Source organism: Lithobates pipiens, unplaced genomic scaffold (assembly GCF_037356315.1).
Source record: "Lithobates pipiens isolate NorthernLeopardFrog02 unplaced genomic scaffold, aLitPip1_a1.2 Scaffold_16, whole genome shotgun sequence".
Lineage (NCBI taxonomy): Eukaryota > Metazoa > Chordata > Amphibia > Anura > Ranidae > Lithobates > Lithobates pipiens.
Genome location: NW_027507748.1, coordinates 229,222,945 through 229,244,005, shown reverse-complemented (window position 1 = coordinate 229,244,005; position 21,061 = coordinate 229,222,945). Strand labels below are relative to the sequence as shown.

The window sequence follows — 21,061 nt, the reverse complement described above, 5'->3', positions numbered from 1 at the left end:
AAATGATCTCTAATTGGAGTGAAGGTTTTGCCATTATAATACAATTTGCATGGATGATGGAGTAGATAAATAATATATTTAGAAGTGCATGTAAGTCTATGTTTAATAAAAAATAAGGAGGGTGTAAAAAATACTCTCCAACAAGCATACTGTATGTCTACATGTACTACAGTCAGGATATCAGTAGCAGCCCAATTTCACTAGTGGCAGCTAAGAACTGGAAAAGAGTAGTCAGTCCAGACTAACAATCCTTTAAGATTTCTCCCTTGTGATAGCTGATAATTGCAGAGGGTGACTCATCTACTAATATGTTGCTGCCATTAGAAACAATAGGCCAATGGGCAGTCACATCATCCTTGGCCAACAGGCTACTATTGTAGTTCTAAGTGGGAAAAATACTCAATCTTGGGGGTTCTTATCCCTCAGTTGGTCAGAAACAGTAGCTGCAGTTGGAGCCTGCTGTTTATGCTTCAAGAGTACTTCCCTGGAGTACCTTCTTTCTGTAAAGCACTCAGGACTGAAACTAGGGTGGGGCAGGGGGGGGGGGGTAAAATGCCCTGGGAGATGCATCTAGAGGGCGCTGCCCCCACTCACACTGGGAACCACTGCTCTAAGGGTGTCACTACTGCCAGATCAACAGTAGTGGAAAGGCAGTGCCCACTGCATAGTTTGACAAACACCGAAAAATGAAATAGGGGAGACTGCACAGGTGCACTAGTGCTGAATCACTCTGCTCCACCCACAGGCCCCACGCTATGGAAAGGCATTCCAGAGCGACACTTTAGCAACTGTTTCTATGTTGTTAAGCAATAGTAGCTGCAGCGTCGCTCTAGAATGCTTTTCTATAGGACAGCTGGGCGGGGAGAGGAGGAGGGATTCAGTGCTAGTGCACCTGTGTGGTCTCCCTCCTATTTGATTCTCCAGTATTTGGATGCAGTGGTCGCTGTCTGTCCATTTCACTTGGACTGGCAGCAGTGACATTCTTGAGCAGAGGCACCACCGGCGGAGTACTGTTGGGGCCTCCCTCCTATTTATCCCTCTTAGTACTGCCCAGTGCCTAAACAGCTCATATATTTTCTGAGTAAGTCATCCCAACTGCAGTACAATTACATGAGAGAGCCTTCCTGGAACTGGAAGGCATTTATTAGGACAAGGAGAGGGGGTTTGTGTGCAGAAGGTCCTGAGCTAGGAAGTTGAGGTTTTTTATGACAAAGGATTGGGGGAACTGGGAAAGGGGCTGCAGAGGAGACCCTGGACTGGGGGGGTGCAGAGGAGGCCCTAGACTGGGGGGTGCAGTGGAGGCCCTGGGCTGATAGGGGGGGCAGAGGAGGCCCATGGCTGGGGGGGTGCAGAGGAGGCCCTGGACTGAGGGGCATGCAGAGGAGGCACTAAGCTAGGGGTAGTGTAGTGTAGGCCCTGGACTGGGGGTGCAGAGGAGGCTCATGACTGGGGGGTGCAGAAGAGACCCTGGACTGGGGGGTGCAGAGGAGGTGCTGGAGTGGGGGGGTGCAGAGGAGACCCTGGACTAGAAAAGGGTTGGTCTGTCAAAGACCCTGGATTAGGAGAGGAGGAGTGCAGAGGAGGTCCTGGACTAGGAAGGGAGTGTGGAGGAGGCCCTGGACTAGGAGGGGAGTGTGGAGGAGGCCCTGGACTAGGAGGGGAGTACACAGGAGGCCCTGGACTGGGAGGGGGTGCAGAAGAGGCCCTGGAGACTAGCAGGGGAGTGCAGAGAAGGCCTTGGACTAGAAGATGCAGAGTAGGCCCTGGACTAGTAGGGGGGGTAGTGCACAGAAAGCCCTTGACTAGGAAATGATGGCTGGTGTGGCAAAGGCTCCTGGATAGGGGGGAAACAAGGGACATACTGGAGTAGGTGAGGAGGTGTCTAGAGGCCCTGGGCTAGGACAGAAGGTGTCTGGAGGCCCTGGACTATGAGAGGGGGGTTGTGGAGGCCCTCTATACTAGGAAAGAGGGTGCCTGAAGGACCTGCCAGCTCCCAGGAGAAAGAGCCTGGATCTAGAGCCTGCCTGAGCGATGGAAGTTGACTTCCCAACACAAATGGGGACATTTATCAATTGTTGCAAGTAATGCCAAACAGGAGCACAGAGACCAGTTGTGTAATAGATGTATTGCTTGTTTGGCTGTACTTCTCCTGTGGATCACAGCAGTGCAGATTGTTGTGCATTCCTGTGACCCATTTTCAGCTGACAATAGGCTGTCGGCTGACGTCACAGAGCCGTTTCAGGCTGGGCAAAGATTGCAACTATATGGTCAGGATCCGCCCACATGTCTGGACCGGCACCCAGCTCAGCCTCTCAATGAGAGCCTGAGCCGGCCACTCAAGCCCCTTGCACAGTCCAGTGTTTCAGTGAGCGTGGGGGGGGGGGGGCAGATCAGAGAGCCAGTCACCAGCTCTCTTTTCAGGGAGCACTAAGATCTAAGTGGTCAGCGGTGTTTGATTACTCAATTCTCAGCCTTAGAGCCAGCAGAGGACAGATGCAGCATCCACCTAGGTATCTGCCCCACATAACAATTAGGCCTCATTCACATGGAGCATATGCGTCCATGCCCAGTGTGATGGCCATGTGTGGGGGATACATGGTGTTCTACGCATCCCTGTGCAGGCAGTCTAGTCAAAGTCAATCGGGACGCAGAAGCTACATAGACATAGTCAAATGTCAAAACTTGACATGCAGCCAGGAAGACATGCATGTATCCGAACGCGCAGTATATGCATTCGGATCTGTGCCCTCCTGGTGGATGCAGATGCAGCAAAAAGTGGCTCAGCATACAGGACCTGTCTCAGCGCTGGTCTAAATGAGCCCTTAGGGTAATTTATTAAAAGTAGAGCAGACAGAATCTGGAGCAGCTGTGCATGGCAACCAATCAGCTCATAGCTTTCATTTTCAAAGCTGAACAAGCTTAAGAAAGAAGCTTATTGGTTGCCATGTGCAGCTGTTCCAGATTCTAACTGCACCAGGTTATGCAAAATTAAATGCTTTGGATTTACAGACTGTAGGCTACATCCTCTCCAGGACTCAAATATTTCACACATTTTAAATAATTTGAGGAAGTACCTTTGCTCCTCACTTTTGGAAAAGCTATTTATAAATAAATAGGGGACATTGTTGTTTCATTATCTTTTAAAGATGTTTTTTTTTGTTTTGTTTTGTTTTTTATTGTGATGTTGTACTTATGATGTTGGACTTCTCATCCAACATCAGTGCCCGACCTCACAAATGCGCTTCGGGAAGAATGGTCAAACATTCCCATAGACACACTCCTAAACCTTGTGGGCAGCCTTCCCAGAAGAGTTGAAACTGATATTGCAGCTATGGGTGGGCCAATTCAATACTGAACCCTATGGACTAAGACTGGGATGCCATTAAAGGCTCAATAATTTTGACATAATTTAACTTGCTGTGCTTGATCTGGGTCTGTGGCACAGTTGAAGGTAGAGACATGCAACTATAATTTTCAGTAGGAAGGCACAGGAAGTATGTGTTTCTTTCATAACAAACTTCCTTTAATAATCTAGGGGCAAAGAAATCCAAGAAAGAAGTTGTATATGTGAAATACAGTAAGCCCTTGTACACAGGGTCGGACATTGCGACAACAAAATTCCTTTTTCCGACAGATTTTGTCCAAAACTGGTGTTGCATACACATGGTCGGACAAAAGTTGTCGGAAAATCCAATCGTTCGGAATGTGATGATGTTCGTTTGGTCTAACGGGACTACTTTGCGGCTAGTAGCCAATAGCTTGGTCTCGTAATTTGATCTGAGCATGCGTGGCACTTTGTCTGATCGGAATACTCTACAAATGATCGGACAAAGTCTGATCGGATCATGTTGTCTGAAAATGTTATATCCAGCTCTCAAACTTTGTTGGTCGGACATTCCGACAGAAAAAGTCCGATGTATCCCACACACAGTCGGATTATCCGACAACACGGTCCAATCGGAACTTTTCCGTCGAAATTTCCGACCGTGTGTACAGGGGCTAACACATGAGACTAAGGGAGTATATACTGTATGTTTAAAAAAAAATGTATCTGATGGAAAAAAAAAATTGATGAAACTGAAACAGAAAATAGTTTTAGGCCTTGTCTTGACAAAGTGATGGTAAGTAGGATAAGTTATTTGTTAAAGCGGAGGTCCACCCTAAAGTGGACCTCCGCTCATCGGAACCCTCCCCCCCTCCGGCGCCACAATTGGCACCTTTCAGGGGGGAGGGGGTGCAGATACCTGTACAGTACAGGTATTCTGCACCCACTTCCGGGATAGCTCTCTGCGGAAAGGGGCGTAGATTACGCCCCTTCCGCAAGTGCCCGCCCCTTTCCGCAAGTGCCCCGCTGCCTGCTGGGAAACACACAGATCCCAGAGGCAGCGGGGACCGTCCTTATTGCGCAGCGCGATTCGCGCATGCGCAGTAGGGAACCGGGAAATGAAGCCAAAAGGCTCCATTTCCTGATTCCCATACCCAAGATGGCGGTGGCAGCACCTTACAGACGATCTAGAGATCGGCTTCGGGTGCCGACATCGCGGGCGCGCTGGACAGGTAAGTGTCACTATTTTAAAAGTCAGCAGCTGCAGTATTTGTAGCTGCTGGCTTTAAAAAAAAAAAAAAAAAAACGCGGAGTCCCGGTGGACTCCCGCTTTAATAAAGTATTTTCACTCTTATCTGCTAGTTTTGAGAGAAGGTGTAAAAAAAAAAAAATGTATGCAATAGATGTTTAATAAATGTTTCTAATTAATTAACAGAGCTTATCCTATATACAGCTTTGGAATTTTGCCTCCACATTCTGAAATAGTTATTCTGCAATGTCTTCCTTTTTTTTTGCAATATTTCGTTTAGTCTTTCATGTACATTGTAATTATGTGTCCATTGTGATAATTAGGAGTTGTTGGCAAGCAGAAAGAGCTGATGCATAGATAGGGATAAGGAGCAAAGAGTGGGTGAAGAAAGGGATAATATAGGAAGTGAGCATTGATTTATGAAAGACAGATGTTGTCAAGCCTGGAAAATTTAATTTCTGATGAGTAAGAAAGCAGTAATTTTGAAAGGGGAGTAATTGTGGAGTAGCTAAAGCATTTGACATGGCTCTTTCCCATCGTCCAATGTGTAAATTAAGATCTACTGGTTTAAAAATACAACATGTAAATGGATAGAGAAATAGAACTGGAGAAACATCATAATAGCACTGAACATTCTCAAATAACCATCTGCACACTGTTATACACTCTAAATTCTTCTAGCAAAGTTTTGCCTAAAAACAGGGGTTGTTTTTCTGTGTATATTGCAATACGTGTGCAAGCTGGCCAACTGCATGAAAGTGATCTGGCCAGTCCCTACTCTAATGTATAAAATACTACACACTTACTTGTTCATAGCATAAGGGTTAGTTTACTAAAGGCAAATAGGCTGTACATTTTGCACTCATGTTCTCTTAGCGAATGTGGAGAAAACGCACATAATAAAATTATGTTTTTATTACACATAAGCGCATGGACTTCATGGTCATTCCTTGCAGAAAAATGTACATAAGAAGAAACATCCAATTATATCAGAGAAGTTGCCAACATCCCTAAAGTAGCCAAAAAGAAAAGGAATCATATGTGATTGATTTATGATATTTTTGTATGATTTTGCGATTTGTAATTTTCCAATTTTGTAATTTGCTTAATAAAATTCTATGTATTATAAATTCTGTTGCCTTTAAAGTCCCACACCATTGGGGGTTATTTCCTTTTCTTTTTTGCAGAAAATTGTTGGTTGATCAATTCACTTGGGATTGGTCAGATATTTTTTGCAGTGACTTCCAACTGTTTGGGTTTCCTTTTCTTTTACCAATAGCCATGTTAGGGGCAATTTATATTATATTATTTTAGATTAGAAGGGCCCTGGTCATTGGAAGCTTACAATGTGGATTACACACTATGGAAGTTATTTACTAAAGGAAAATCCACTTTGCACTGCAAGTGCACTTGGAAGTAAGGTCGCTGTAGATCCGATGGGGACATGCAAGGCAAATAAAAAACAGCATTTTAGCTTGCACATGATTGGATGATAAAATCAGCAGAGCTTCCACTCATTTCAGATCTACCCCTTAGATTTAGAGTGACTGGAGTTCCAAGTGCACTTGCAGTGCAAAGTGGATTTGCCTTTCGTAAATAATTCCCTCTATTTTTTTTTTTCGTTCAACCCAGCAGGCTGAATGAAAAAACATACAGATCATACTAACACAAGCAATGTTAGTGCAGTGATCTCCCCCACTAAACAATTGTGTTCTGTCGGGAGGACTACCTCCCAGCCATTGCCTGCAAGCCCTGATCAGATGCTGGTTTTCCAGCATGCCGTTTGACAGAAGCTGTTCATGAGACTGGCTTCTGTCAGACAGGAAGCTATGCACATGGGCCGAAAGATGGCTGGTTCCTGCGAAACTGACCGTTTTCAGCTGATTTCAGCCTAACGCTATATTGAATTCTGTTGTAACTGTAATTTCTTCTTTTATAAATATATGAATATAGCAATTTTATAAATATATTTTTTAAATTGCTTATGTCTAAATCTGTATAAATCTTGTATTATTATAATAGTTATAATATTATTATTACAGTGTACAAAATACAGTAATTTAATACATCAGATTTCAATTAGCTAGCATAGTTAGAATTGACGTGCACTAATAAAAGACAAATGGAAATGCTGTTACTGTATACTGTTCCTAGCATGGCCATACAGAGAGTGTGTGTGTGTGTTAAAATAAAAAGAAGAAAACAAATAAAGCTTGTACAGGCATACCCCACTTTTAAGTACACAATGGGGTTTATTTACTAAAGCGGGAAAGTGCAAAATCAGGCTCACTTCTTCAGAGAAACCAATGAGCTTCTAACCCCAACTTGTTCAATTACGTTTTCAAACTTGGAAGCTTTCTATGCAGAAGTGAGCCTGATTTTGCACTTTTCAACTTTAGTAAATAAACCCCATTGTGTACTGTGGGGTATGCCTGTAGTCTGCTTATATGATTCAAATGCTTTTATTCAAGTTGCATACAGTTTTAAAATACCTAATCTGGGTTAGTCAAAGTTTTCTGTAATGTTCTGTAAAAGCATTTATTGTATTTGAAGTCATAATTCATGGATTACATAAGGGGGCACAAAAACTGTAGAAATTTCATCAGCTATGAGACATGTTTAGTAAAATCCATTCAATCTGTGTGAAAAAATGTAACATTTCCAATGCACTTTAGACGCCTAAAAATGCATTCATGTATTAGATTGAGCGCATCCTGAAAGAATAATGACAGCTCCTTTTATCTGCATGCAGCAGTGTTCTGTGAGCCAACTTGTATTTATTTTTTATTGATATGGAAGAATAAAAGAGACATGTGACCTAGGAAAAAATCCCAAAAACTTGGTATCATTTTATTTCATCTCTTCGTTCCAAGAAAGCACAGTCCTGAAAATTCCAAAGGCCAGCTGCTACATTTGTGTGCTATGTAGTGCTTAGGTGTGGTCTTTGGGGAGTGAACCATCAACTCCCCCTCAGGTAAGCAACACCTAAAATCCACCCTTGTCAAACACCTGCCTGTTCTGATAGGTCACATCATGTTGTCTGTCAATATCACTTTAACTGACGTGACATACAAAAAGCCTTCAGCTTAAAATGGGCAGATCAGATGACTCCCTCTGCACAATGCTCACCTGGCAGTCTGCTTTTGTGTATTCCTGTCTTTCTGAATCTGTTACTACTTCCCTCCCTCCCTCCCTTTCTTACTCCTCAGCCAACAAATGCAGCTATATAGCTCTATTTTTTTTTTACATTTTTATGCTATGGCTATAATCTTTTTTTAAAGTAAAAAAAAACATATAACTTTATTTTTGGAGAGGTACTTTACTTTTTAATTCAGAATTATAGCAAGGTATTTTCTACTGTTAAATTTAACATATCGTCTAAGTTTATTTTTGTTAACCAGACAATATGCAACTAAAATCTTTTACGAGCATAATGCAACTTTTTCTGCTGCTTTTTGACATGTTTCACATACTGAAGATATTTAGAAACTTCCAAACATTAAGACAGTGCTTTACATTTTGTTCTTCTATCATTCCCTATTTCTTAATTTCTTTTATATGGCTAAAGAATGAAGATTTTATCACTGATGATTGATAATTGAAAGGTGAGTAGGACTTTTCTTTCACACTTTGTTTTAGATGATATAGATGAAGTAGAATGAAAGCAAGCTAAAAATACATTGGATAACCTTATAAGTAACACATTGGGGGTTATTTACTAAAGGAAAATCCACTTTGCACTGCAAGTGCACTTGGAAGTAAAGTCGCTGTAGATCTGAGGGGACATGCAAGGAAAATAAAAAACAGCATTTTAGCTTGCACATGATTGGATGATAAAATCAGCAGAGCTTCCACTTGTTTCAGATCTACCCCTTAGATTTAGAGCGACTGTACTTCTAAGTGCACTTTCAGTGTAAAGTGGATTTGCCTTTCGTAAATAACCCCCATTGCGACGTTTAAAAAGATACACATTTTTTTTCCTCTGTTTTCCTTTTCAAAAAGAAAAACAAAAAAAAAATTCATATGGATTTTTTTAAGATTAAGATTGGTTTTTGGACTTAAAGTGTAAATATAACTTATCCTACTAATGCTAGACTTTTGTATATTTAGATTTAGGACCTTTGCTTCCATAAAATGCAGCATTGCTCTTTTTTTTGTAAAAGGTCTACTTGCTTCTATAAACATGTAGGATTACAGATACATTATTTCTGTGCAAAATCAACCATCTTTTCTATGCTGACCCCAAAGAATGAGCTCTATTTAGAGAATACCAGGACCCTTCCCTTATGCACACCTATCTATGTATATATCTAAATATGTGTTCACATATAAATATGGTGGAGTTGATTTACTAAAGGAGTATAGGCTGTTTAGATAGGACATTTTCATTATACAAAGTGAATTTTTCACTTGGTCTAGTAAATAAGATAACAATTTTTATTGTTCTTGCACATAATTGGATATCTTTTGCTAATTTTATTTTCTAATTCAATCAAATTTTATTGTGAATTTTTATACAAACATAAAGTTCAGACATGAGCAAATTCAAGCGTAAATAGAAAGCATGGTCATTTCATCACACAAATTATTGGTACATTTTCACACTAACAAAGCATTAAAGGGGGAAAGAAAGAAAAAACAGACCAAAAAATAAATAAATATATATATCTATATATATATATATATATATATATATATATATATATTTTTTTTTTTTTTTTTCACTTAGTTTAATATCATTCACTAAACTAAGTGAACATTTACTTGTTCGTTCCACTCCTTAAGTAAATCATCCCCATTATTTTCTATAAGAAATTGGTTGCAAATATTTACTTGCTTTAATAAACCTGTGTTATGTAACTGTGATCGTCATCTAGATTATTTGCCTGACAAAAGGCTGGAGAAACTAGAATTAATATAATGTTAAGGAAATTAAAACATGGACTATTGCACAACTTGCAGTTAAAGTACTGAACCAAAGTTTGATTGAGTTTTATATTGTCAGGTAACTACTTAAAACAAATACCTCATCAAAGTTTCACTCTTTGTTTTGCAATGAGGTTCTGAAACAGGCATTCCTGTATAAAGGATATTTGACTAAATAAATGTAAACCTTTACTTGAAGTGCCATTGTTATGGTTGTGTTGATTTAGGCTGAAGTAGCTCACTATTGTATTGTATTGCCTGTGAATTGATAGGAAGCTATTGTGAAAGTGTATGCAATTTAAAACAAAGCAGACATAGATTTGCAATAGCCTTCAATCTCTAGCACATGGCAAATATATATCTCTAGATTATTTTGAGAGTGGTTATTTACCACTAACTTGCCTTGAAGTGTGCCTTATATAACCACAATCTATTTGACTACCAATTTATTTGCTTCATTAACCTAATGTCTCTTCTTATTTTTTATCTGTATAAACAAGCAATTTTTAATCTCATAGGCGGAACAAAGGTGCTAAGAATAAATATATTTATTCAGTGCTATGATAGGAGATTTTTTATTTTTTTTTGTTCAGCCACTGAAAGATTATGCAATGGCAACATAGGCAAATTCTAATCTCAGAGACTGACAGCGTCTCCTTGAAATAAGATCACTATTCTATATCACTATAGTTGCAATTATTAATAGCTGAGCAATGCCTTTTAATTTGCAATGCCTTTTAATTTCTTGTGTAGCAGCTCTCATGGAAACTAATGGGACATGAAGAAAGCAATCAAATGCAAAAAAAATAAAAATTATGTTGCATCACTGAGGAAAAGATTACCCATATAGCCCTTGTATTAAGGTCAATCTATCCAGTATATCTTCAGTTCAGAAGATCAATAGAAGTAAATAAAAAAAAAGTATGAGAATAAGAATCAGGTATAGATTTATGGAAACAAATTGCAATAGTAGATTTCTCACATAATGATAAGTGATAGTTAATTTAATATAAAGAGATGATATAAAGCAAGACAACATTTTACAGATCAGAATGTACAGCCATACATATATGTAAACATTTGACAACTAAATTATGGTAGATATGTATAACTCTTTAATTTATTGCAAAACCAAGTTGCATTATGCGACTGAATCTGTTTTTTTTTTTTTTCAAAGAATTATTGTGGGAATTCTTCCTGAGTCACATCACAGTTCCTACAAAGCTCTTTCAGGTGATTATTGCCTCTGGCTATTTTTTTTTTCCTTCTCAGACTACTTTAGGCCGACCACTGTTTGATCATGCAGTGGAAACTGTGTACTATGTGAAAGCTCGTCAAGACATGTCTTGAAGAAGGAAGCATTTCATATAGGCCTAGACTGCGTGGTGGAATTCAAAGCTCCAGGTGCATCTTATCCCATATATGGTGATTAAACAGCTCAAAACCACGACAAGCCCTGACAGAAAAAAGGGCAAGGCATTGAACAAAGTCTGAGTAATGCAAGCTATAGCCATCACATGCTACTAAGTTAACAAAACAAGTGAACAAGGTTCACATTTTCAGTGGCTTAACCAGGACTAAATATTCATTAGCTTAACATAATGTAATTATGTCTTATAATAATCAGATTAATTAACCATTGCTTGTTCTTAACACTATTGTACTTGACCTAAATTGAGTGTCCAATACCAACAGTGAATTCATATGTTTACACCTTTGGAACATCTTTAAAATGTACTTTTAAACAAGTAAATCTATATTTCTCCCAAATAGGGAAGGGAGAGGGGTGGTTGTATATTTATTACCCTAACAAAGTTGACCTTTTTATTAACTTAGATTTTTTGGCCTAATAACTCATTGGTAAATCACCTAATCTTTGACACATAAAGCACTTAAACTCAATGATCTTGGATGGGATAATTTTTTTGTAAAATCCAGTGAAGATTGAATGAACAAAAATGTTTACATTCTAGCTGTAAAATATATACAAATGGGACATATTGGCTGAAATGATTTACCAATTCCTCTGGTAATCTTTTTCTGCAGATAGATATATCTGGTAAATGTTTTTTTAATACAAGATGTAACATAGCACCGAAGGAAAAACAACCTAAAATATATCTGCTACTTTTTTTAAGAACAAACAACTGAAAACAATATATCACACTAAAATCATGCAATCATCACAAAGTATTGCAAAATTGATGTTTCTATTGTATTCACTCTTAATCAATCCATCTTTCAGGAAGATGTCAGATGTTTTTTAAAGTGTAACTCCGCTTTCGTGGGGGAAAAAAAAGAGCAAATAAAAAAAAATAATATAGCATACACAGTTACGTCTTAAGTCCTATTGTACTTGAATGTTATTAAAAATTACCTTTCCTTTTCAATCTGCAGTGCTGCAATTTTTTGTAAAATGATATGCAATATGGCTACCTGGAGGCATTGTGTTTCCTGCTTAAGTGATTGGATTACAAATTTTCCCAGAAGTCTGCAATTTGATTCAAATATGATTTTGAGCAATCCCTGCAATAAAAATACAATTTTTGATGAGATATTCTCAAAGGGAAATCATTTCTAAAGGAATACAGGCATTGCCACTTTCCTCATTAGAGCCCTGTAGGTGCAGCAGGTGATTGATAATTATAAAACCACAGATTCACTCTGTTCATGGACTCAGACAGCCAGATATTTCTTTAGAATAAAAAAAAAGTTAGGAATCTGCAATAAAGTTTGTTAGGATCCTTGCATTATACATAGATCACCCATAGGGGAATGTTTGTTTTCTCAACAAAAGTGCATTTACCCTTTAAACGATACATGCTTAAGATGATTGTAGCTGTATTGGTGCACTTGCAACTATATGACAGCTCACACAGCTTGCAACTTCAATGCTTGGTGATGCTTACAAAATATTTGTAGATTATTTATTATGCAGAGGAGAGAGGTGGAGCAGGAGCTGACATATCTTCAGTTAACCTTTCTGCCCTTATGACAGCAGAAAGGTAACCCATAGACATGAGGTTGTAAAAACTGGCTTTCATCTCAAGTGTATAAGTACCTATAGTACTGTATATGTACATATTAAATTGTTTATAAGGTTTGTGAAATCTAAAGATGTGAAGTGAAGTATTATGAGCACAGCATAATATTATGCCTTTGATTGCTTACATAACTGATTTAACCTTACAAATATTCACGTACTTTGAAATTTTTTTATATAGTGCTTAATTGTACATCTTGTTTTAGGTTCACAGCTGATGCTGCAATTGTTCCTACATTGTTAATTTTCAAGACCATCTCTGTTTTTTGTAATGCTTAAAATCTTCTAGTTTTAAGACAGGTACCAGCTTCGGGTCACTGATTTAAAGATGGATCCACGTGCCCTGCTGTCCTTCATTCCACCGGAGTCTGTCTCATACATAATCAGATTTCAGTGGGGTGAAGCACAGTAGGCATGTAGCAGTGTCAGCACAACCTACGATGGAGACCAAGCCATGACCTCTTGTGATTCACTAATATGGAACTTGTCAAAACTGATTATGTGCAAAAACATATAGAGATATTTAAACAAATTGCATTGATTGTTTTAATTATTATTAAACCCATTAAATATTCTACAGCTCCTCTAGATGTCTACTCTCCTTTATTCCATGGTCTTTTTTCATGATCACAGTGTGTTTTTTTTTTTTTTTTAGTGAATGACTGACGTCATGGAGTTGATTTACTAAAGGCAAATAGGCTGCTTACATTGCAAGGGAATTTTCTCTTTGTTTAGTGAATGAAGTGGAACTCTGCTGACTTCCTTCATCCAAGCACTCATCACGAGCAAGCAAAAATACAGTTTTTTTTTCCTTGCATGTGATTAGGGCTTAAGTGCAAGGAGAATATTCATCACTTTCACTAAGCCAAAGGAAAATTCACTTGTAAAGTAAAGATTCCTTTGCAAAGTAAACAGTTTCTTTCCTTTGTTTAAAAATAATAAAAAAATAATTTAAAAAAGTACAGGCATACCCCACTTTTAAGTACACAATGGGGTTTATTTACTAAAGCTAGAAAGTGTAAAATCAGGTTCACTTCTGCATAGAAACCAATGAGCTTCCAGGTTTTATTACCAATGCTTAATTGAACAATCTGGGGTTAAAAACTTATTGGATTCTATGCAGAAGTGAGCCTGATTTTGCACTTTCCAGCTTTAGTAAATAAACCCCATTGTGTACTTAAAAGTGGGGTATGCCTATAAATAAAACAACCCCTATGAATATGAAGGCAGCTAATTATAAGCTTTCAAATGATGTTTAGTCTAGATCCGTGGTTCTCAACTTCTGTCCTCAGGACCCACTAACAGGCCAGATTTGCAAGATAACTGAAATATATCAGGTGATATAATTTGCTGCTTAGCGATTTTCTAGTCTGCACCTCCCAAAGGTAATACGTAAAAACTGGCCTGTTAGTGGGTCCTGAGGACAGGAGTTGAAAACCACTGGTCTAGGTAGTCCGTGTAGATGCACATTTCCCTAGGACAGTGTTTCTCAACTCCTGCCCTCACGGCGCCTCAACAGGTCATGTGTTCAGGATTTCCCTCAGATGAAATGGCCATGGTAATTACTAAGGCAGTGAAACTGATCAAACCACCTGTGCAAAATAATAGAAGGCCTGAAAACATGACCTATTGGGGGCGGCATGAGGACTGGAGTTGAGAAACACTGCACTAGGAGACAAACAAGTGAACCCATTTTTTGCCTTTCAATAAAAGTATAGTGTTATGAAATAAAAAAGAGTTATAAGAGCAGCTATGAACATACTGTAACTAGAGCAGTATAAGGAAAATAATGGCAGACAATTAGAGTAAATGTTCTGATACATAAAGTACACCATTTTGCCTAACTGTATCATTGCATGTACTATTATCATTTGGAAAAAGAATGAATATTAAAGACAGAAACCGTGGCTGCAGTAATTTTTATACAGAATCAAGATATTTATAGGTGCATACAGATTACTGATTGTTCAAGGAAAAACTGATACAAATATATCTCAGTAAAATCAGTGCAGTTCTTAACAAATGACAACATTGTAGGTGGCACCCCCCCAAAGACTACAATCATTATTATTTCCAAGCAGCTGAGTAGAGTGGATAATGCTAATTAGTTGGGTTGTTAAAGACCTTACAACAGTTATATTCATTTGTATTAAACCACTCGTTGTTCTGAAGTGTGGGGGTAGGCAGTATGAATATATTTGTACAGAAGAAGCGCTCATGCAAATGATCATTTGTTCTTTGCACTTCCATTTGAAAACCCATCTCCATGATTGTTGTTTTTGCAAACCCCCTTTATTTAGAAATAGTCATTGCTAAGCACTTCTTCCCCCTTTCAGACTCCAGCGCCTAACTCTGTAGCTTAAAGCCCCATACATAAGAGAAGAATGTCGGGAGACAGTTATTAGTTAAAAAAAAAGGCAGACATTCTGCCCATGTGTATGTCGGTCTGTCCGATAGAAGCCGGTCTTTTGGTCGGCTTTTGTTGGACATGCATGCTGGAAAACCAGCCGGCCAACTATGATCATTGGCTTATAGCACTGATTGGAGTGCTCTGGTGGAGGGCCGTCCCCCTGTCAGATCACAACAACTCAGGGTGGGCGATTGCTGGACTAACCTTGCATGGTTAGTACAGTGGCTCTGACCGCTGGGTTGCATGAAATAAAAACTATAGTGTGTACCTGCTTAAGTATTCCAGCACTAATTCTCTTCTGCTTTGAATGGTGTCTAGCATCAAATAACACTCCTTGTTATCCAAAGTTGTCATGGAAACACCCCAGGGGTGCATTATCATGTCAGCCTAAGCTTACAGCACACTGCTGCATAGATTGGCCCTTATGTTATAATATGAGTGCTCTCCTTTGCAGTATTGAGGACCTCTCACCATCAGAGAAGAGGAGGGTGCCCCTCTCATCATGGAAATGCCTGGAAAAAAGGATATATGTTGGGAATAAAAAAATAAATAAAAATACTGTGGGTGAGGATTAAGAGTATGGGGTGGGGGGGGGGGGTCTAAACCTATGGTTGACTTTGTAAAAGGGAAAACTACCCTTTGTTTATCTCTATGTACCTAAAATAAACCTGGAACTTACTTTTATTCTCACAAAGCATATGTACTTCTCAAGCGGAGGCACAAAAAATAACCAAAATCACTTCTATGTATCCTTTAATACAATTTTCCTTCATTTCCTAGAACTTATCTTTACTAATGTCAATACTAAGTCCTAGCACTTGCAGCCTGTCCATTGAGAATGCCCTTTATCAACCACTGAGCCCTTCTTGTGGAACAATGATAGCATGTGGGTGGCCCTAAGGAACAAACTTAAAGCGGAAGTAAACACATCTATAAAACTGTTTAATTTCTGGCACATGACGGAAATGTAACACTCTCACTGGTGGTGCTCTCAACCAAACTGTCAAACCATCCAATGGCTGGTGTCATAACTGATCACATGTGCAGCATCATGGCAGTTGTAGATTAAACTAATTAGATTAGTTGTAGAGGCAAAGATGGCAGCTTCCTTGGCTGAAAATGATAGGGGGGTTTACTTACACTTCAAGCCTAAAGTCTGATTAGAGGGGATCATAGAAGATGTGTTTGACTAAAGCCCCACTATCAGATTTTCTGCAGATTTTTGTCTTCAGATTTACCAAAACCATGTAGTGCAAGGGCCTGTCTGATTGCATACAAATTGAAACTCCTAAGGTTTGACCTCATATTATAAGGTTTTGGTAAATCTGAAGACAAAAATCTGCCGAAAATCTGATAGTGTGTATGGGGCTTTATACTGTTGGATGCCTACTCTTAGGAAGAGGGTTACAAATTCTTTTTAAATAGAATTATTTTTAACTGTATAAAGACTGAAAATTGCCAGTGTCACATTTAGCGATATATGTTTATAAAGCCAAATGCATCAAAACACTCCCTTCATTGACTATGTACTAACAGCTCCTCTAGATCACCTTTATTTATATACTTACATTTGCTTTTTGGATGAGAACACACTATATTATTGCTTTAACTACTTCCCCCCTCCCTGGGCCTATACAGAATGATGGCTGGACAGTGGTTCCCTTATCCTGACTGGATGTCACACGACGTCTTTCAGGAAAACAGCCGGGGGGCAACTGTGGGGGCACACAGTGCGGCGATCGGTGGTGCAGCGTGTCAGTCTGACACACCACAACACCGTTCTCAGTACTGAGTCTTTGATAGAGACTCTTTACCATGTGATCAGCCATGTCCAATCACAGCTGATCACAGTGTAAACAGGAAGAGCCGTTTATCAGCTTTTTCTCACTCGTGTATGACAGACACGAGTAGAGGAGAGCTGATAATCAGCGCAGCCCCCCCCCTACAGATGCCCACACTGGACTACCAAGGATGCCTACAATGGATGGCCACCAGGTATGCCACCCTGAACCACTAGGGATGACACTCAGTGCCCATACAGATGCCAGTCAGTGCCCAGGCAGACGCCAATCAGTGCCCAGACAGAAGCCAATCAGTACCCATCAGCAATGCCTGTCAGTACCATCAATGATGCCCATCAGTGCCACCCATCAGTGTCCATCAGTGCCACCTATCAGCACCACTCATAAGTGCCCATCGGTGTAGTCTTTTAGTGCCTATCAGTGCCTATCAGTGCCCATCAGTGCCACCTACGTGCCGCCTATCAATGCCCATCAGTTTTGCATATCAGGGCAGCCTATCAGTGCCCATCATCAGTGCCCATCAGTGCCACCTTATCAGTGCCCATCAGCGCCGCCTCATCAGCGCCCACCAGTGAAGGAGAATATGTACTTATTTACAAAATGTTATATAAGAAACAAAGGAAAACTTTTTTTGTTTTCCAAATTTTCAGTCTTTTTTATTTATTTAGCAAAAAAAAATGCAGAGGTGATTAAATACCACCAAAAGAAAGCTCCATTAGTGGGGACAAAATTATAAAAACAATTAGTTTGGGTACAATGTAGCATGACCGCACAATTTTCATTTAAAAAGTGACAGTGCTGAAAACTGAAAATTGGCTTGGGCAGGAAAGGGGTAAGTGCCTGGTATTGAAGTGTTAACTACTTCCCACCCAGCCAATGTATACATACGGCCAGGTGGGAGCCTTCTACTTCTGACTGGACCTTCCTGAACATTCTTCAGAAGTAGAGGGATTGCGTGCGCGCGTGCCAGTGCAGCGGCATGATCCCGATGCGCTTGTGACACCCGGACAAGGCAGGAGGGCTCTGTGATTGGTCCTCCTGATCACATGATGTCCAATCATAGCTGTTATGTGATGTAAACAAACAGCCGATTGCTAGGCAATCAGCTCTCGTCTCCTCACATGGAAGTCTTCGCTGAGGAGAGAAGAGCAGATCACTGCAGTCGGCTGGTGATCAGTGAGTATGAGCTGTTTTTTACAGCTTTTTACTCACTGATCACCAGTCTAGTCTAAAACACAGTGAAAACACAATGTCCCCACACATGTCCCCAAAACACACATGTCCCCAAATAATAAAAACACATGTCCCCCACATATGTCCCACTAAATTCACATGTCCCAATAAATTTTCTGCACACATATGTCCGTGATCACACAAACCAATTATTATACACTTAATGGAATTTTTTTTACCAAAGACATGTAGAAGAATACATGTTGGCTTAAATTTATGACAAAACTCGATTTTTTTGATTTCTTTTAAAATAGAAAGAAGAAAATATTGGTTTTTTTTTCAAAATTTATGCTACTTTTTCTGCTTATATTGCAAAAAATAAACGGAATCGTGAATAAATGCCGCCAAAATAAAGCTCTATTTGTGCAAACAAAACTATGAAAATTTCATTTGGGTACAGCATAGCATGACCGCGCAATTGTCATTGAAAGTGCGAGAGCGCTGAAAGCTGAAAATTGGGCTGTGAAGGAAGGGGGCGAAAGTGCCCTGTATTGTAGTGGTTAAATAAGCAGCTAGTACAGCTGATGTTAAAGGCTGTCATTTTCAGTATAATTCAATGCAATATGGCAACCTGGAAGCATTCTGTACACTGTTGGTGTCCAGAACACCCCCAGAAGTGTAATTTCCTGTTTGGGTGAAGAATTCTACATTAGATACAAGCCAGATTTTAGGCACCTGCTGCAATAAAATGCATTCTGGGGGACATACTCCCAAAAGGTTAATGCCCTCTAAAGGGATGCAAACACTGCAACTTTTCTGATCAGAACCTTGAAAGTGCATCAGCTGAATAAAATGAATTGAGCATTCCCATTCAGTATTACTGTGCTTAGGATATTGTCTAAGAAATGTATTGCTTCCGAGCAGAAACAGAAAGCAATCTGCTACAAAGTTTGTTATCCCCACAGTATATAGTACATTGGTTACCCATAGGAAATCACTTTTTTCTCAACAAAAGTGGAATTAATGTTTAAATTATTCACCATATAGTGGGATACTTACTGCCAGGGATACAGCCACTTTGGTTCTGACTGAGCTGCAAGCATAGTGCATTGGCCACAACAGGAAAATGATGTAATCATACGTTTAAAGCCAAATAACATTTTTAGTTTAAATGAGTTAAATACATTCCCGATGCATTTAAACTACAGCTCCCAATCAGGAGAGAGCACAAGCTTAGTGGATTGCCTGTCAGACCTCTGAAGAAAGACCACTACTTTGACAGAGAGACCAAGGGAATGCTGACAGGGTAAATCCATATATCACTTTAGCCTCGTACACATGATCGGATTTTCCGACGGGAATTGTGTGATGAAAATCCGACCGTTTGTTTGCTCCATTGGACAATTGTTGTCAGATTTTCCACAGACAAATGTTGGATAGCAGGCTTTAAAATTTTCCGTGGACAAATGTTGTCAGATTTTCCGAGCGTGTGTACACATGTCCGTCGGACAAAAGTCCAAAGTACAAACATGCATGCTCAGAAGCAAGGTTATAAATTAGCGTTCGTAATGGAGAATTGACATTCGTGACGTGGCAAATTATGAAATCTCGAAATGCAGAGCACATTCTCATCTTCTTTAATGGAAAAATAATGATGCTGCTTTGCTGGTGATACTGATGGAGTTATTGCAAACACATTTTCAAATGCTTTTTTTTCTAGTGATATCAATAACAATATTATTATGCTTTTTTTTGGCAAGTTACCACAACACCATTATCCCGTAGTTTTTAGGATCAAAAATACAACTATGTTAGTGTCCCTTGTCAATTTTACATTGTATTTTTTTAAATGTATCTGCCTACTCCCAAACTGCCATTTGAAGTAAAACACATAGCCAAATATTATTCTCCACAATTTTTTTATTGTGCATTAAAAAAAGAAAACAAATAAAATTAGACATGCTATCTGCCAATAGAACTTAACCACAAAGTGCATTCTATGCATCCAAAAATATAGAAAATACACCAAATCAAATCATTATTATTCAACCAAAAAGTAAAATAAAAGCCTCATGCATGTGTCCTGCTTCTTAATATAGGGGGTCAGCAATGCCAAGAGTTGGTGAAAGCAGGGATTCGTCATCCGGAGATAATTCTGAAAATCATCTGTATTATTCTCCTGGAGCTCCTGCAGCAAAGACATATGACATAATTGGTCACAATTAATAAAACAACCAATTTTTAGTCCAATAACTTCTCCTCCTTCTGTTCCTGGACTGGACTTGGGTCAAAGCAATAACTCCAAGGCCAATAATAAATAACACGTTATCGCCTCTGATTCTGCAACATGTCTGTTTGACGAACGGCCGTTCAGAAACAAACTGAAAAGCACAAAATAAAAAGTGCAAATTGAAAAGCGCAAATTAAAAAAGCACAAAATGAAAAGCGTGAGTCAACACTCACCAAACTTCTACTAACAAGAAATTAGCAGAAGGAGTTCAAAGGGTTCCGCTAAAGAGCTGAAAAACCACATAGTACATCACTACGTTTGTGTTTGTTGGCCGACAATTCCTTGCTGTTTGTATGCCAGACAAAATCCAGGCATGCGCCTTCGGACAAAAGTCCGCCGTTTTGTCTGCGGAAAATACAATAGTGTGTACGAGGCTTAAGTGAAAAGCATATCAAGATAGGTTGTGCAATACATGACTTATATCCACATCATCCACAATTTAGGAATTCATTTCAAAATACATTAGGTAATAAGGCCGCCCTTTAAATGTTGGGGATTTCCAACTATTAAATAGTTTCAATAATGGGATAACATGTAAAGGGTGCACAGAGAATGGGGTGGCTCAATTTATTTTAATACTTTGAAAGTATGGGATAGCTGTCACTCACAAAGCCATCATGAGTGTGAGGGGCCAGAAGAAAGCACAGGAATCAAAGAACAAGAGAAAAAAAAGCAAGCAGGCTTATCTAGTAGGTATAGGTGTTTGTTCCTTGTCTGTATCCCCTTTCTGTGTCCTATAAAGAGAGGTAAGGACTAAACAACGTATTTAGAGATTTTAATAGGCATGTGTTATATTTTTATAGAATAAGTGTTATTCCTGCGTGAATGTAAAGTTTGTCCAGT

General features: G+C 39.2%; 1 long non-coding RNA gene across 1 annotated transcript; it reads left to right on the top strand.

Annotated features, from left to right (window-relative positions):
• The first annotated feature begins 7,692 nt into the window (after positions 1-7,692).
• LOC143982450 (uncharacterized) lies at positions 7,693-13,131 on the top strand. Its single transcript, XR_013274455.1, has 2 exons — positions 7,693-8,179; positions 10,678-13,131. It is a non-coding gene; the product is annotated as an uncharacterized LOC143982450 (long non-coding RNA).
• Positions 13,132-21,061: the final 7,930 nt, after the last annotated feature.